The sequence below is a fragment of the Eptesicus fuscus genome, chromosome 20 (genome assembly GCF_027574615.1).
Source record: "Eptesicus fuscus isolate TK198812 chromosome 20, DD_ASM_mEF_20220401, whole genome shotgun sequence".
NCBI lineage: Eukaryota > Metazoa > Chordata > Mammalia > Chiroptera > Vespertilionidae > Eptesicus > Eptesicus fuscus.
The window spans coordinates 38,005,159-38,020,831 of NC_072492.1; the positions used below are offsets into that span (position 1 = coordinate 38,005,159).

At 47.6% G+C, this 15,673-nt stretch overlaps 2 long non-coding RNA genes across 2 annotated transcripts; both read right to left on the minus strand.

Annotated features, from left to right (window-relative positions):
• Nucleotides 1–2,662: 2,662 nt before the first annotated feature.
• On the minus strand, nt 2,663–6,570 carry LOC114234364 (uncharacterized). Its single transcript, XR_003620538.2, has 3 exons — nt 6,329–6,570; nt 4,054–4,154; nt 2,663–2,867 (listed from the first exon to the last, which is right to left on the minus strand). It is a non-coding gene; the product is annotated as an uncharacterized LOC114234364 (long non-coding RNA).
• Nucleotides 6,571–10,785: 4,215 nt separating this feature from the next.
• On the minus strand, nt 10,786–12,958 carry LOC114234363 (uncharacterized). Its single transcript, XR_008554775.1, has 3 exons — nt 12,838–12,958; nt 11,859–12,007; nt 10,786–11,017 (listed from the first exon to the last, which is right to left on the minus strand). It is a non-coding gene; the product is annotated as an uncharacterized LOC114234363 (long non-coding RNA).
• Nucleotides 12,959–15,673: the final 2,715 nt, after the last annotated feature.

The following is a 15,673-nucleotide window of genomic DNA, read 5'->3' on the forward strand; positions in this document are numbered from 1 at the left end:
GCACTGGGGGAGGGTGTCCCTCAGCCCAACCTGCACAGTCTCCAATCTGGGACCCCTCGGGGGATGTCTGACTGCCTCTTTAGGCCTGACAGGGATCGGGCCTAAAGAGGCAGTCAGACATCCCTTTCACAATCCGGGACTGCTGGCTCCCAACTGCTCGCCTGCCTGCCTGATTGCCCCTAACCACTTCTGCCTGCCAGCCTGATCACCCCCTAACCCAGTGATGGGCAACCTTTAGAGCTTAGTGTGTCAAACTTCACCAAAAAACTGAGCATAACTCGGGTAGTGTGTCACTTTGAGGAAAAAACTAACTCCAAGACTCTAGTCGCAAATGTTTCATCCTCAGGAGCAGCAAATGTTTCATCCTCGACATGCTGCCGCATGTCATCAGAAATGGCTACGTGTGTCAGTGCTGACACGCATGTCATAGGTTCGCCATCACTGCCCTAACCACTCCCCTGCCAGCCTGATCGACGCCTAACTGCTCCCCTGCCAGCCAGATCATCTCCAACTGTTCTCCCCTGACAGCCCGGTCACCCCCAAATGCCCTCCCCTGCATATTCTCTCTTTATTAGATAGGGTTTTTTCTTTAACATAATGGACTGCTCTAACTGGTTTGGCTCAGTGGATGGAGTGTCGGCCTGCAGACTCAGCGTCCCGGGTTCGATTCTGGTCAAGGGCATGTACCTTGGTTGGGGGCACATACTGCAGGAGGCAGCTGATCGATGTTTCTCTCTCATAGATGTTTCTAGTCTCTATCCTTTTCCCTTCCTCTCTGTAAAAAATCAATAAAATTTATTTAAAAAAACATATTGGACAGTGTACCTGCTGTGGTCTTGACAAAACAGTAAAAATGTAAACCCAAACTAAAAGAATCATAAAATAAACTCCTTAAACAGGAATTTCATGAGACTTGGAAAGGTGATATCCTGTGGTTGTTTCTTCCTTTTTTTCTTCTCTTTCTTTTTCTTGATGTTTCATCTTTTGTCCTTTCTTACTTTTCTCCTTCTATTCCTTTTCTATCCTCTCTTTCTCTAAACTTTTCCTTTGGAAGAATCATCAGTACTTGACTCGCTCCCTGGGGGGCGCGGGTGCCTCCCAGCCAGATACCTAGAGCTGCCTCTGGGAGGGGTTGGCGGGGTGGGGTTGAGGGGTGCCTCTGGGAGGGGATGGCAGTGTGGGGGTCCTGGGCTGCCTCTGGGAGGGGATGGCAGTGTGGGGTCCTGGGCGCCTCCTATCCAGACACCCCGTGCTGCCTCTGGGAGGGGATGGCAGTGTGGGGTCCTGGGCGCCTCCTATCCAGACACCCCAGGCTGCCTCTGGGAGGCGTTGGTGGTGTGGGGTCGCGGACGCCTCCCAGCCAGACACCCCGGGCTGCCTCCAGGAGGGGATGGCAGTGTGGGGTCCTGGGCGCCTCCTATCCAGACACCCCGGGCTGCCTCTGGGAGGGGATGGCAGCGTGGGGTCCTGGGCACCTCCTATCCAGACACCCCGTGCTGCCTCTGGGAGGCGTTGGCGGTGTGGGGTCAGGACGCCTCCCAGCCAGACACCCCGGGCTGCCTCCAGGAGGGGATGGCAGTGTGGGGTCCTGGGCGCCTCCTATCAGGACACCCCGGGCGGCCTCCGGGCGGCGATGGCGGCGTGGGGGCGCGGACGCCTCCCATCCGGACACCCGGGCGGCCTCCCGGAGGGGTTGGCGGTGTGGGGGCGCAGACGCCTCCCATCCGGACACCCCGGGCGGCCTCCGGGCGGCGATGGCGGAGTGGGGCGCGGACGCCTCCCATCCGGACACCCCGGGCGGCCTCCCAGAGGGGTTGGCGGCTTGGGGGCGCGGACGCCTCCCATCCGGACACCCCGGGGGGCCTCCCGGAGGGGTTGGCGGCGTGGGGGCACGGACGCCTCCCATCCGGACACCCCGGGCGGCCTCCCGGAGGGGTTGGCGGCGTGGGGGCGCGGACGCCTCCCATCCGGACACCCCGGGCGGCCTCCCGGAGGGGTTGGCGGCGTGGGGGCGCGGACGCCTCCCAGCCGGACACCCCGGGCGGCCTCCGGGCGGCGATGGCGGCGTGGGGGCGTGGACGCCTCCCATCCGGACACCCCGGGCGGCCTCCCAGAGGGGTTGGCGGCGTGGGGGCGCAGACGCCTCCCATCCGGACACCCGGGCGGCCTGCGGGCGCGATGGCGGCGTGGGGTGCGGACGCCTCCCATCCGGACACCCGGGCGGCCTGCAGGCGCGATGGCGGCGTGGGGTGCGGACGCCTCCCATCCGGACACCCCAGGCGGCCTCCCAGAGGGGTTGGCGGTGTGGGGGGCGCAGACGCCTCCCAGCCGGACACCCCGAGCTGCCCGGCTCTCAGCAGCAGTCCTCCCTGGAACTGGGGAACTCCGGCGGGGATGAGCGTACTGGTCACCGCCATCTTGTGGCTATGGGGGCCGCCATTTTTGTCGCGGAGGTACGGTTAATTTGCATACTACTCTATTATTAGATAGGATTATTATAGATGGTAATGATAATAAGCATAGTCACAAGGCTGTTGTAAGGATAAATTGGACGGTGCTTGTGGAGAATATGATACAGTCCTTGTTGTATAACAAGTGTTATCCAGCCCCCACCTCCTCCTTCTCTTCATCACCCCTGCCCAAATAAGTCCGGTAGTGTGGGTACATTTTTACAATGCTGATTTATTAAGAGGAACAGATTTCTTTTCCTTCTCCACCACATCCCTTGTAATCTTCATCCACAGGCCTCCATTTTCATCTGTCTTCCTGGGCAAGGACCTCCAAACAGCCACATGTTTTGAAGATAGGAACTCTAGGGAGAGGTGGTCAATTATCAGAGAAGGATGACCCTTAAGATAAGTCTTCATCTGAGAAATGGACAAAAAATTATGTGTTAGATCTGCTGTTTTGGGGACCCAAATACACTTATACAATTGGGAGCCAGCAAGGCATAAAAACATCCCCAGGATTGTAGGTGGATTGGACAAATAATAGATTATGAACCCAAGTGGGTTATTTTTAAATTATATGTTGATTCTGTTGTATTTAATACAACTTAAATAATTTAAAAAAATTTTCCAAGGGGGAAATGGTGAAAGGGAGGAAGGGGAAATTTTTTTAAAAAGGAAGAAGAAGGGGGTAAAATAAGAAAGAGCAAAGCTGAGGTTTGCCACTTCTGCTAGCAGGGAAGACTAGGAAGGGAGGGCAGAGAAAGAAGTTCCAGCTTATACAGCTCTGTCCCAAAGGACCAATTCAACTTAATTTGTAATCAAAACTGAATCACAGTAGCTTTTAATTATGATTTGCTTTCATTTAATGGCTACTGCAACTAAAAAAATGAAAAACACTATCCCATGAGGACCCTGAAATATTTTCAGAGGAAGTGGGTTTTCATAGGTTAATATGGAACTGCGCATTAAAAGCTTAAAATGAACATATTCTTTGGTCATTAATTATACTTAGAATTTATCTCAACAAAAATGAATAAGGGCATGCACACTAATTTACTATTCATTACAGCCATATTAGTAATATAAAAATAAGAAATATATAAATTTGTATTAATGGAGGTTGCTAAATATATGAGCATGTATGATGGACTTCTATAAGGCTATTAAAGTTGATGGTATAGAATAGCATTGGTGTGGACATGAAGAGTTGTTCATGAGCTATTTCTAAGTGAAATAATCAAGAAATCAAAAGATTATCTTATTTTTACATAAACATTATATAATTGTATGTGTTCAAAGTAGTCACCAAAGTGTTAAGCAGGTGCCATTTTTGGGATTCTGGGTGATTTTTATCTCTTTTTTGATCAAATAGTCAGATTTCTTTCCAGGATATACTGGGTAATGAAATTACTTCAAATTGGAAACCGCTATTCTATGATAGATGCTCCTTTGGGGGCCGGAGAGTATTGGTGAAGGGGGAGAGACCACAGAGAGACAGGCTTCTGTCCCATCCATTTCTGGAAAGTCCCATCAGGGCCAAGTGTACAGCCTGCCTGGCTTGGACAAGGTTTGAAGGCAGAAAGCAAGGGCCTGATGTGTTTACCTGTCCTTAGTCTGCAGCACAGATGTGGCCACACCCATTGCTGACGCAGTGCTCCCCTACGTCACAGTCCCAGTCTTCTCTGCAGAGCTCAACACAGGAGCCTACATTAGAACAGACCAGCTGAATACCATTATGCTTTAGGCACAGGGTCTAGAGAGGACAGCCCTTGTTTAAGGAGCCAGTTACACCTTTTTTTTTCTTTTAATTTAATACATAATGTAATTTAAATGATTACTTTCAGAATAATATTCATTAATATCTTATATATTTTATTTTTAAGTTTTAAAAAAATATGTTATTGATTTCAGAGAGAGGAAAGTAGAGGGAGAGAGAGATAAAAACATCAATGATGAGAGAGAATCATCGATTGGTTGCCTCCTGCAACCCCCCACCCCCACCCCCGTGGGGATTGAGCACATAATCCCGGGCATGTGCACTGACCAGGAATTGAACTGGGACCTCCTGGTTCATAGGTCAATGCTTAACCACTGAGCAACACTGGCCAGGCAACATCTTATATATTTTAGTTAAAAATAATACATTCACACAATCCCAATAAAACAAGGACTACTTTAAAGATGTGTATGAAGGGGACCTGGTGGGATGTCTACAATGTACTTGCAGATTTCAGAGCAAATCAGTACTATCCTTCTATGTTTCTATTAGCTGTTGTTGATTTATGATGAGAGGATTAAAAACTTCTTGTCCCTGCTCATGGAAGTTTGAACACTCATTATATCTGATTTCTTACTATGTATAAATCATAGAGGTAACTCACTCAGGAAATACAAAGATGTAAGATAGTGTCATTACCTGCAGCTTAGAGTCTAACAATGAAAATAAGACACGTTTAAAGCACTAAAGACAAAGCACCTGTGACAAATGTCCTGAGAAACGTATATCCAAAGGACTAAAGGGGCTCCGAAGAGAGAAGACATTTATTTCCAATTAGATTAACCAGAAAAAGGTGAGGAATTTTTAAAGGCAGAATTGAGAGGGGCAGTAGAGTGTTGTGAGAAGAGAAAATAATTAACTAGCAAAAGTCCACAAAGGGAAAAGGGAACAGGCAGGCAAGGTGCCGTGGGCACAATATTTAAGGAGGCATTTGCACAACTCTGAGAATGAGTAGCTTCTGAAATGTTGTGCCCCAGGTGCCTCATCTGCCTCCCTCCTCACTCTGAAACACAAGGAATACAGGAGGAATGGCAAATGGAAGGGGGATAAGCATTAGAAAACTGCTGGAGGTTAAGCAGGAAAAGTAGGCAGGGGACAAAGTTACAGAGAATGGGTCTTGAGTGCCTGAGGAGTTTGGATTTCATTTGGCAAGCCAAGAGGGAAACGTGATTGCTGTTTGCTTATGAAGGTTATTCCAGTGTCACAGCACAGAGTGAACCAGGATTCAACAAGCAATTAAACTTCAGGAGGAAGAGCGGGGGCAGGAAGAGCTGCTGAAAGGCTGTGGCACAAGCTCAAGCATGGGGTAATCAGGGCTGGAAATACAGCGTGGCAATGGGGAGTGGAAAGGAAGGAACATATGCAAGAGGCAATTTCAAAAAACGGACACTAATTGGCAACCAGTTGCATGGAGCGGGAGGAGAGCAAAGAAGAGAGAGGGGGTAAGAGTGGGATCTAATAGTCTTTAGGGAGCAGACAGAAATACAGTTTTCGAGTTGGTGGAGTGGCAAAAATTGTCAGATGCTGCAAAGGCTAAAGACTTTGGCTACATAAGAGAGTAAAGAGATTTGTCAACAGGATCCAGGAGAGAAGTTTCAGCAGTGATGGGGGCAGCAATGGAGACTATAGTCAGGCTTCAAGGGGTTAAGAGATGAAGTATGGGTGGAGAATTAAGATTACTTCTTTGAGAATGTCAATGGTGAAAGGAAGAGATTGAGGCGATTAGTGTTTAACATAATGAAGAGCATATTTTCTCCAGACAATCCAATTTATTTGTAGCAAGAGATGAAGAAACTGGTAGAGAGAGAGAGAGAGATGCTGGGGAGGTGGAAGATGGCTGATGAGGGGGTAGAGGAGGAGGAGTGGAGGAGAGTCCAGGTGGAGGGGTGACCAGGGAAAGGAGGGGTTAGAAAGTGGAGGCAGAAGAAGAGAGATTCTGCAGTCAAAGTGGGTCCCTGCAATGTCTCCTTGACTAGAATATTCATCCTTCTCTTATTTCTCCCCCACCCCGCTCCTGCACACACTGGGCCATGATGTCCAACTTTCTGGCCCCCTCATTCAAAAAAACAAACAAACAGGACTGCGTTCAGCCTGGACTCACCCAACAGTTTCACTGGTATCACTGAAGCCTGAAGCTCCTGTACCTCTGGGCTGAGGGTGATGATGGTCACAAGGAGGAGGAAGCCCACCAACTTCATGGTGCTGTTGGAAGTCTGTGGTAAAAATGCAGCAGCAGAGCTGAGTGCGAACAGCTGAAAAGTATTCCTTTTTGCCCACTGAGCTGAAATGCAAGGTTAAGGGCGGGACGAAGGACTGTGGGAGCCTAAGCCCTGCCCAGACTGATATTCCTTCAGAACACACCTTGTGCACCCTGGGCCATACCACGTTGTTACCTAAGCAAGTCTCTGAGCCAACAGGACATCCTCCTCTGATTGACAAATAAAACTCCTAAACCAGGAAAGGCATGAGTGACTGAGAAAGGGGGTGGAAGGTGGACACTAAGTTTTATTATGTACTTGCCTTCACAAATTCATTTTTTTTTAAAAATATATTTTATTGATTTTTCACAGAGAGGAAGGGAGAGGGATAGAGAGCCAGAAACATCAATGAGAGAGAAACATCGATCAGCTGCCTCCTGCACACCCCCTACCGGGAATGTGCCTGCAACCAAGGTACATGCCCTTGACCGGAACCGAACCTGCGACCCTTCAGTCCACAGGCCGACGCTCTATCCACTGAGCCAAACCGGTTTCGGCCACAAATTCATTTTTTAAACACAATTACCAAATGTCTTCTCTGGGCCGACCACAAGCTAGGAATGAGGAATATATCCTTATGGAAATTACAGCCTGGGAACTGGGTGCTGGCTAGTGAGAGTACAGTCCATTCTTCCCTGTCTCCTCTCTATGTTCTGAGCCCTCGAGCCTCTGAGATTGATGGCAGAGAGAGGCAGTGAAAGAGCAGGCTGGGGCGATCCTAAGTCAGCTGCAGGTGGTAAGGAGGTGACCTTAGTCTCCTTCTGGTTTGGCCTGGTTCTCTCCACTGCTGGGTACCTAAGCAGGTGTGGTATCTTTGCCCATTTGATATGTGTAATTTTCCTAGCATAGACTTCCACCTTATCTTGTCTACCTTTTATTTCTGAAAATCCAAACTCCTGATGTTAAACTCTTCCAGGATGTTTGTCATCAGGCAGCATTGGGGTGGAGGAGGGGTGGGGCTGCAGTAACCAATCAGCTGGGGAGTGAGATTTCATCCCCCACCCCCCTTCTTATAGGCACTCCTAATCTAGATGAGTGACTTTCTGAAGCACACTTCATTTTGGGGGAAATATATGCCCTCTTCCCTCCCCAATAGCAGTGGGGATGGGTGGAAGGCATGGATAACTTTTGGCCATGAACACCGTGTCCCATAAAATGTCTTAATGGGAGATAAGGATGACTGGGATAATTAGGAATGGCAGGACTAGTTTGCAGCCTCTTAATAAGGCCCTGGGGTGACAGCTGACTTCTCTTTATTTTACTTAAAAATATTTTTGTTGATTTCAGAGAGGAAGGGAGAGGGAGGTAGAAACATTAATTAAGAGAGAGTCATTGACCAGTTGCCTCCTGCATGGCCCCCACTGGGGACTGAGCCCCCAACCAAGGCACATGACTTTGACCAGAATCAAACCCAGGACCCTCCAGTTCGCAGGAGCTAAACCAGCTAGGTTTTGGCTCCTCTTTAGAATGTGGAGTACTTGATGTTTCACTAGGGGCCCAGGTTCCAAATTGTGGGGCTGCAGAAAGAAACCCTTCCAATTATGCTTCATTTGTCCCAGCTTCTGAAAGCCACAAGTTGGAGGTCCTTAGGGCAAACTATTGACCTCATAAATTGCTAGTACCCTTAGGTAGGTTCAGGGGTACAGTTAGTTTTATGGTGGGTGGTCAAGAGGCCACATAGGCTGTACACAGTAGAGGCAGCCAGCCCAGAGGTGATAAAGAGCTTTGACTGATTGAAAAATGCCTACCAAAAATATATAATTCTTCATTTTTAAAAATATGGGTGGGCAGGGGAATCCCAAAGGGTTCTGAGCAAACTTTCCTTTAAAGCTTATAGAGCACATTGTAGATGATGGTGTGGAAAGAGAAAAGACCCAGTCAATGCCCTTCTGCTCCACCCTCCCTGTCCTGGTGTTAAATATGAAGCATAGATAATCCATACGTGTCTTTCTATTGAGACTGTAACACCTGACCAGGAGAGCCCTGCCAGTGAACAGCTTCCCTCTTTGGGAGAGAAGGTCAGCATGGTACAAGTCATGGAGCATTTACCTAAAAGCCAAGCAGACATGGAGGGGAAGACTGGCCCCTCTTCTCAGTAAGAGTGTTACATTGGGCTTGGCTGTTTTTGCTCAGTGGTTGAGCATCAATCTATGAACCAGGAAGTCATGGTTGGATTCCAGTAGGGGCACATGCCCAGGTTGTGGGCTCAGTCCCCAGCGGGGGCATGCAGGAGGCAGCCAATCAATGGTTCTTTCTCAGCATTGATATTTCTATCTCTCTCTCTCCCTCACCCCTCCTTTCTCTGAAATGAATAAAACTATATATATTTTTTAAAAAGTGTAACATTGGGCAAGTCATTTAGCTACTTGGACCCTCTGTCTCTTCATCTGTAAAATTTATGAAAACTTCTGCTACTGAGATGATATTATAGAGTTGTGGTGAGTGTAAAGTGAGCTACTACGTCTGAAAGGGCCTGTGCATGGTGAATGTTTTTTGTGTGTGTGTTTTTTTTTTTGCATGGTGAATGTTAATTATCCTCCCCTAACATATGGCTCCAAAATCTGGGTGACCACAGAGTCTGACAAGTCTGTATGCCTACAGAACCACTATAGACTAACTAAAGGGCAGAAACTTAAGTGGATGTTGTAGGATGCCATTCTCAAGTATCTTTGCAGGGGAAGGGCATACCTTGGAATTCAGAACTGTAGAGAGCACCTGGGAAAGGCCCCTGAGCTGATTGTCATCTGAATGCAGTGGCATCTGGCAGAGCTATGCCCTGGAAACATACCTTGCCAGGGGAAGGTGTGTTGTCAGCCTGACCTTTAGGTAAATGCTCCATGCCTTATACCATGTTGACCTTCTCTCCCAAAGAGGGAAGATGTTCAGTGGCAGGGCTCTCCTGGTGTTACAGTCTCAATAGAAAGACACGTATGGATTATCTATGCTTCATATTTAACACCAGGACAGGGAGGGTTGAGCAGAAGGGCATTGACTGGGTCTTTTCTCTTTCCACACCATCATCAGGCACCAGGGGTGGGTTTCATTATCTAAGTTCAGCCAGGTGCCAGGAACGGACGCAATTATCCGGGCCCAGTCAGAAGTGACCTTTACAAAGAAGCCACAAGAATGAAGAATTACAGCTTGATCTTTAACCATGATTTCATATAATTTCCTTTATTTTAAACTTTAGTAAAACTTCCTGGTATCATACTGTATAAAATAAATGCACTGCGCCAACTCTGGGTCACTGTCTCTCCAAAGAGGGCCAGCTGTCCCACCCGGCTCAAGCTTTTCTGATCTGTATCTGTGTCTGTCTCTTTCTTTAATTTTCTCTATCACCAGCCGCCCCCACTCAGGATTTGTGGTCCCCTCTCTAGCCGCAGTGGACGAGGTAAAAGAGAGAATGCTTATACAGAATGGCAGACAGTAGGTGAAATTGTTTGAGAACATGTTATGGGTGTGCTCATGAACTCCCATAAATGACCAAGAGAGACAGAAGCACGGTGGGATTTGGGATGCGGATGACCAGCCAGGAAGATATCAAAGCTAATATGCCCTCATTCCAATGCACAGGCTGGTGAGGCCATGGGCACTGGGGTTATAAGATGTGCTAGGTGGCAAGGACAAGCAGGCATGGCAGACCATGGCAGAAGGCTAAGTGGGGCAGTGAAGGTGGAAAAGTGCACAGAGAGTGCTGGGAGATGGAGCTTGGAGGGTCAGCCCAGACCATCGTTTTTGTCAGGGCTTCTTTGGGAGACCGAGGCTTATCCTCTGACTCAGGAAAACTCTGAATCAAAGACTCCACCCACAGAGCCTATGTCCCAACTTATGCTAACTCCTAGTCACTCCAGGGCAGTAGCTGGTACTTCCCAGCCCATGACTCTCAAAGCCCCACATCCCAAGGGCCAGGTTTCCTCTCCTAGTGGTAGGCTTCTAGTCCTGCTACATGTCAGTGTATTGCCTTAGAATAGGGTATCTCCACAGGTGCTTCTGCTCCTACTCCTTCTGAGTCTTGCCCTAAGAAAGGCTGCTACCATAGGCCTGCTATGTGCTCAAAGGCCATTTTTTTCTTGACCAAAATCATATTCACAGAATGCTTGAGAAAATATTGTCATGCCCTTTGCCCTGTTTAGAGACATGGACATGGAAGGAGGAAAGAAACCAGCTGGCACACCTTGCCTCTCATCTATCCTGAGGGCCTGTATTCATGGACTTGTTACAGGGCACACAGTCCGTTCTGTTCATCCACAGAAGGTCCACTAGAAAGAATGTCGAAAGGGGAAGAATGACACAGTCTCAATAATGCCACAGAAAAGATTTATTTAGAATTGGCCACTCCATCACTTTAGATCTTCATCTTCTGGGACTGAAAGTTAAGGGATAGACACTTTCCAGGAATGGTGTGTGGAAAACATTATGCCAAGCAATGGATTCGTGCATTCAATGAGAAATCTTCTGGGGCTGGTCTCCAGGCTGGATTACACCCCCCATTCTTCTTCCACAGGGTCATCAACATAGTCATCAACATCATCCTTTAAAAATATATATTTGGTCATGACATTTCCTCTGCTCAGAATCCCCCAGCAGTCTACCAAACTCTTTGGCAGGCAGCTCATTCCTTTCTGGACTCTGGCTTGCTGATCCTCTACTGAGATGTTGCATTTTCTACTGAGCACAATCTCAATTACTTTCCCATCTCCAGCACAGGGCCCACATTTCCCCATCATCTGTACTGCCCTTCCTGACTGTGGCAAACTTTATGCCTCCTTTAAGCTTTCCCTTAAATGTTCTCTACTCTCTGACAACCTTCCCAACCCCCACTGATCCACCCACCCAGGCAAAACCAACAACTCTTCCCTGTGCTTCCACAGACCTTAGTAGAAATTTGTACAAAGCTGTGGTCACCCTGAGTTGTAATTATTTACATCGTTCTGTCCCTGAGCTAGCTGTGTTTATCTTTTTATCCCAAATTCAGCACAATGCCTGACTGACACAGGAGATACTCCATAATTGGGGTTGTCTTTCTTTTCCCTCTGCCTCCCAGGATCACCCATTTTCTAGGAAGAGTTAAGCCCCCTTGGTGGGGAAGGGCAAGGAGGGTGACAAACCCTATGTCAGTAATGACCTGTGAGGATCATGGTTACTTGTCTCAACTGAGAGCCCCCCAGGGACAGAGACAGGGATAGGGCTTCTCTTCGAGGAGAGGGTCTTAGATAATGCAGCCAGGTGTCCTTCTGCCATTCACTTCCAGCCTCTTTCTCTTGGAGTTACCCAGACTTCTGTGTGCAGTGGACATGTGAACATCATCTGCCCAGGAAAGTACATTGGGGAGTAGTTAACACCCTTGTCAGTTCTTGACTGATTTAGACTCACCACATGGATAGCACGTAGGCATACATGGCCACATCCATTGCTGCAGCATTTCATTCCCTGGGGACATGAGTCATCTCCTGAGCACATTTCAGCACAAATCCCAGCGGTATCTTTGGGCACCTTGGGGCAGAGTCCAGGTCTCTTTCCCCCTGAAACATACAATGGTGTTTGTGGAGTCAGGAATAGTCACTAACCAGGTATGAAAACTGCTGTTAGAGGTCGACGGGCTCACTGCTGGCAGTACTCCCACCTCTTCCATTCTTCCTTTGTACTCCTGGACCCCTCCCTCAGCCTCGGCAGCTCCACCCTCACACCGAAGCCCCCACTTTCACAGTCAGGCCCTTAGGAGAATGTTCTCCCTGCTGCAAAGGCTGCCCAGTCTCGCAGGCAAGAAATCTTCTCTGTCATAAGCCTCTTCTTTCCACCTTAGAAGATATTAGAGAAATCTCTGATCCCAGACATCCGTCTTCCCACCTCACACATACCCCATGTTCATCCCTGGGCTACTCCCTGTTGGAGCCCTACATCCAAGGCACATCTAGAGAGAGCCCCAACTTTTAATAAGGCCCAACCTGATCTGATAAGAAGAATGGGGCCTTGGCTGGTGTGGCTCAGTTGGTTAGAGCATCGCCCCATATACTGAAAGTTTGTAGGTTCAATCCCCTCTCGGGGCACGTATGGTAGGCAACCAATGGATATTCTCTCTCACCTTCTCTCTCTCTCTCTCTCTCTCTCTCTCTCTCTCTCTCTCTCTCTCTCTGTCTTTCTCTCTCTCAAATCAATAAGTATATCCTCAGGTGAGGATTAAAAAAAAGAAGAATGGGAAACGCAGGGTGATCACTCCTGAAGGTTAAAGAAATGGGTCTGATCAATGCCAAATCTCCACTCTGCAGCCTGTTTCTGTGCCACACCATCCCAGGTAGGAAGCTGGGCTCTGAGCCTCCTCTGCTCTCAGGTAGGACCCCCTCAGCACCCTTACCTCCATGAGGACGTCTCTGAGCAAAGGCCATGTCCATCCCCAAGATGATGAAAGCCACCAGAACAAAGACTGTGCCTGTCTTCATGTTGGCCTTTGATGTGAATGCACACCCTGAGCCCAGCCCCAATTTATACCCTCAGTGTCACCAGAGAGGAGTGTGGGGTGGGGCAGTAGAACAGGAAATGTACAACATGATCTATTTCATAACTGATGTCTCTCTAACTAGGTTAAGTTTTCATGTAGATGCAAATCCAAACAGGAGAGTTCATTGCTACTTCACAACTTGGCCCTGGTTTCCCTGGTGTCATTAGAAAAAGTGGCCAAAGAAAAGAATTTTCTGTGTATAACTTAGAATTGCAGAGTAAGAACTTAAACTACAAAGCTAGGTGTTATTCCATCTGGTGCCTCTTGGAGGTCCCGTTCCAGGAGGATTCATTGTGCCTCTGGAAGAGATGGTGAGCGGGTTGTGCTTTGGAGCCATCCCAGGGCTGAGATCCCTAAGTAGGGGTGGAATGAGGACCACCCCTAATCACAAAGGTGGGTAGTAAGATCGCTCATGTGAGGAGATGGATGTTCAAAGATCACAAGCTGGCAGGGCCCTTGGGGACTGAGAGACAGGGTCCACTCTTGATGGCTGGCGGTCTCTGAGCCTACCCTGCTCCATACTGAGAGGTCCCTAGAGAGAGGCCTGTGTGGGTGAGCTACAATGAGCTGAACTACAGGAAAACACTGTTGACAGTTGCACAGGGGCCTGAGTAAGAAGCCCACCCTCTTTCTTATCCCAATTACAGAATTTCAGAGAAGGGGGTATAGAGGTAAAACTCCAGTGACTATAGGAATGAAGAGAAGCCTGCTTTGTCCTTGGTGGTCAGATCTGGGACAAGCACCTCATGAGCACCTATGGGGAGGCCTGGATAGGGTACTCTAAGAGCACAGGAACACCAAGCGAGCCAAGAGAGGAGGGCTCACACTGGCCATGCCAGGTAGTTAGCTCACACCCAGCATCTCAGACTCTTTGGATGCTCAAAGGGTACAGCACCGAGGACCCCTCAGTCTGAAGGAGGGGCCAGAGTACATGGCAGCACAGTACAGGGCGGAGATCCATTGCCCAAGGAGCACAGAGCACAACAAAGAGCAAGCCCAAATGCAAATCTGCGGTGTCTGGCCAAGTGCCAGACTGCTGAGTAGTATGGCCTTGGTGAGTGAGTGGGACCAAGGTGGACAGCCCCAAAGAACTTGCAGAAGAACCTTCCAGAGCACTGTGGGCAAGGGGAAGACTCCCTAATCCATCTCTAAAAGTGACTTAGACAGGACTACTATCATTTAATTAACAAAATCTTTATACATTTTTTCTCATGTGTTCGGTATGTATTTTTCTAAGTCCTTTCCTATACTTTATACACAGAAATATGTATCTTTGCTGCAGAAATGAAGTTATATTGTACAGTATTGTTTTGCTTTATTCACTTAACATTGGGTCTTTTTTAAATATATTTTTTATTGACTGAGGAAGGGAGAGGGAGAAATAGACAGATACATCAATGATGAGAGAGAATCATGAATCAGCTGCCTCCTGCACACCCCCTACTGGGGATTGAGCCCGCAACCTGGGCATGTGTCCTGACTGGGAATCAAACCAGGACCTCCTGGCTCGTAGGTCGATGCTTAACCACTGAACCATGCTGGCTCAGCTTAACATTATATCTTGGAGAGATTTCCATGTTAGTATCCCCCCTTTTAAAACAACCGCTATCTAATATTCTATTATATGAATGATTCATAATTTATTTAAGCATATTTTAATTGCTGAACATTTAGGTGGTTTCTGTATCATTAGCAATTTGCTGTTATATGCATAATATACTTTGTATATGCTTCTTTGTTTATATATGTCAGTATTTCCCCCTGAGTAGATGCCTAAACATGGAAACACAAAGGATATGTTAACTGTAGAGTTGGAAGATAATTGCCAAATTGTCCTCCATAATAAAGGCTGCACCCATTTACACTTCCTCCTGCAGTGATTTCCCACACACTGACCTGATGCATTTGCAATCTTGTTTTCCCAAGTTAAATTTTTGAGGCAATATTTCAAGCTGTATATTCCCACATTCCCCTTGGGATGTAACCCAGTTGGGAATGCAGGGCAAAGAACTCCCATGACAGTTATGAAAAAAACTAATGAGTGGAAATTACATATGAAAATATAGTCTGGTATTTGCTACTCTAGCACTTGGAGTTTCCAGTATGAAGCAAGGGTAGTTATGGCCTATAATGGTTTCGCTGAAGTCTGCATTTCAAGAATGGGAGCTGCAAGGTTGCAAAGGAGGCTTCCCTTCAATAACAACGATACTTGACCTTCATTAAGCCTGCGATTATACATCAGCTCCTGGGTCTGTACTTCACACCTGTCATCTCACCCAAGCCTCATAAGCTTGGGGTGGCTTCCATTGGCAACCACAGGTCACAGATGAAGGGACTGAGGCTTGAAGGAAGTCCATGTTTTGCAAATACTTCGACCCCATCTCAGACCCACCAATGGGGAACTGCCAATGGTGACGTTCAGAAAAGCTCGTCAAATGTTTTCATGTACATGGAAGTGAGGAACACTTCACCTGCCTGATAAAACCTTTATTTCTGTGAGGAGCTAAACAAAATGTCTCCATAAGTAGTTGATTTCTAGTGACATTCACAACATTGGAAATCTGGCAAGTTCTCATGACATATTACTACTTGATAATAGCCAGGTGTCTGCACCAATCATCAGACATATATAAAAAAATTAAGTGAGGAACAATAGAGAGGTTCCACAAAAAATTAAATATAGAATTACCAC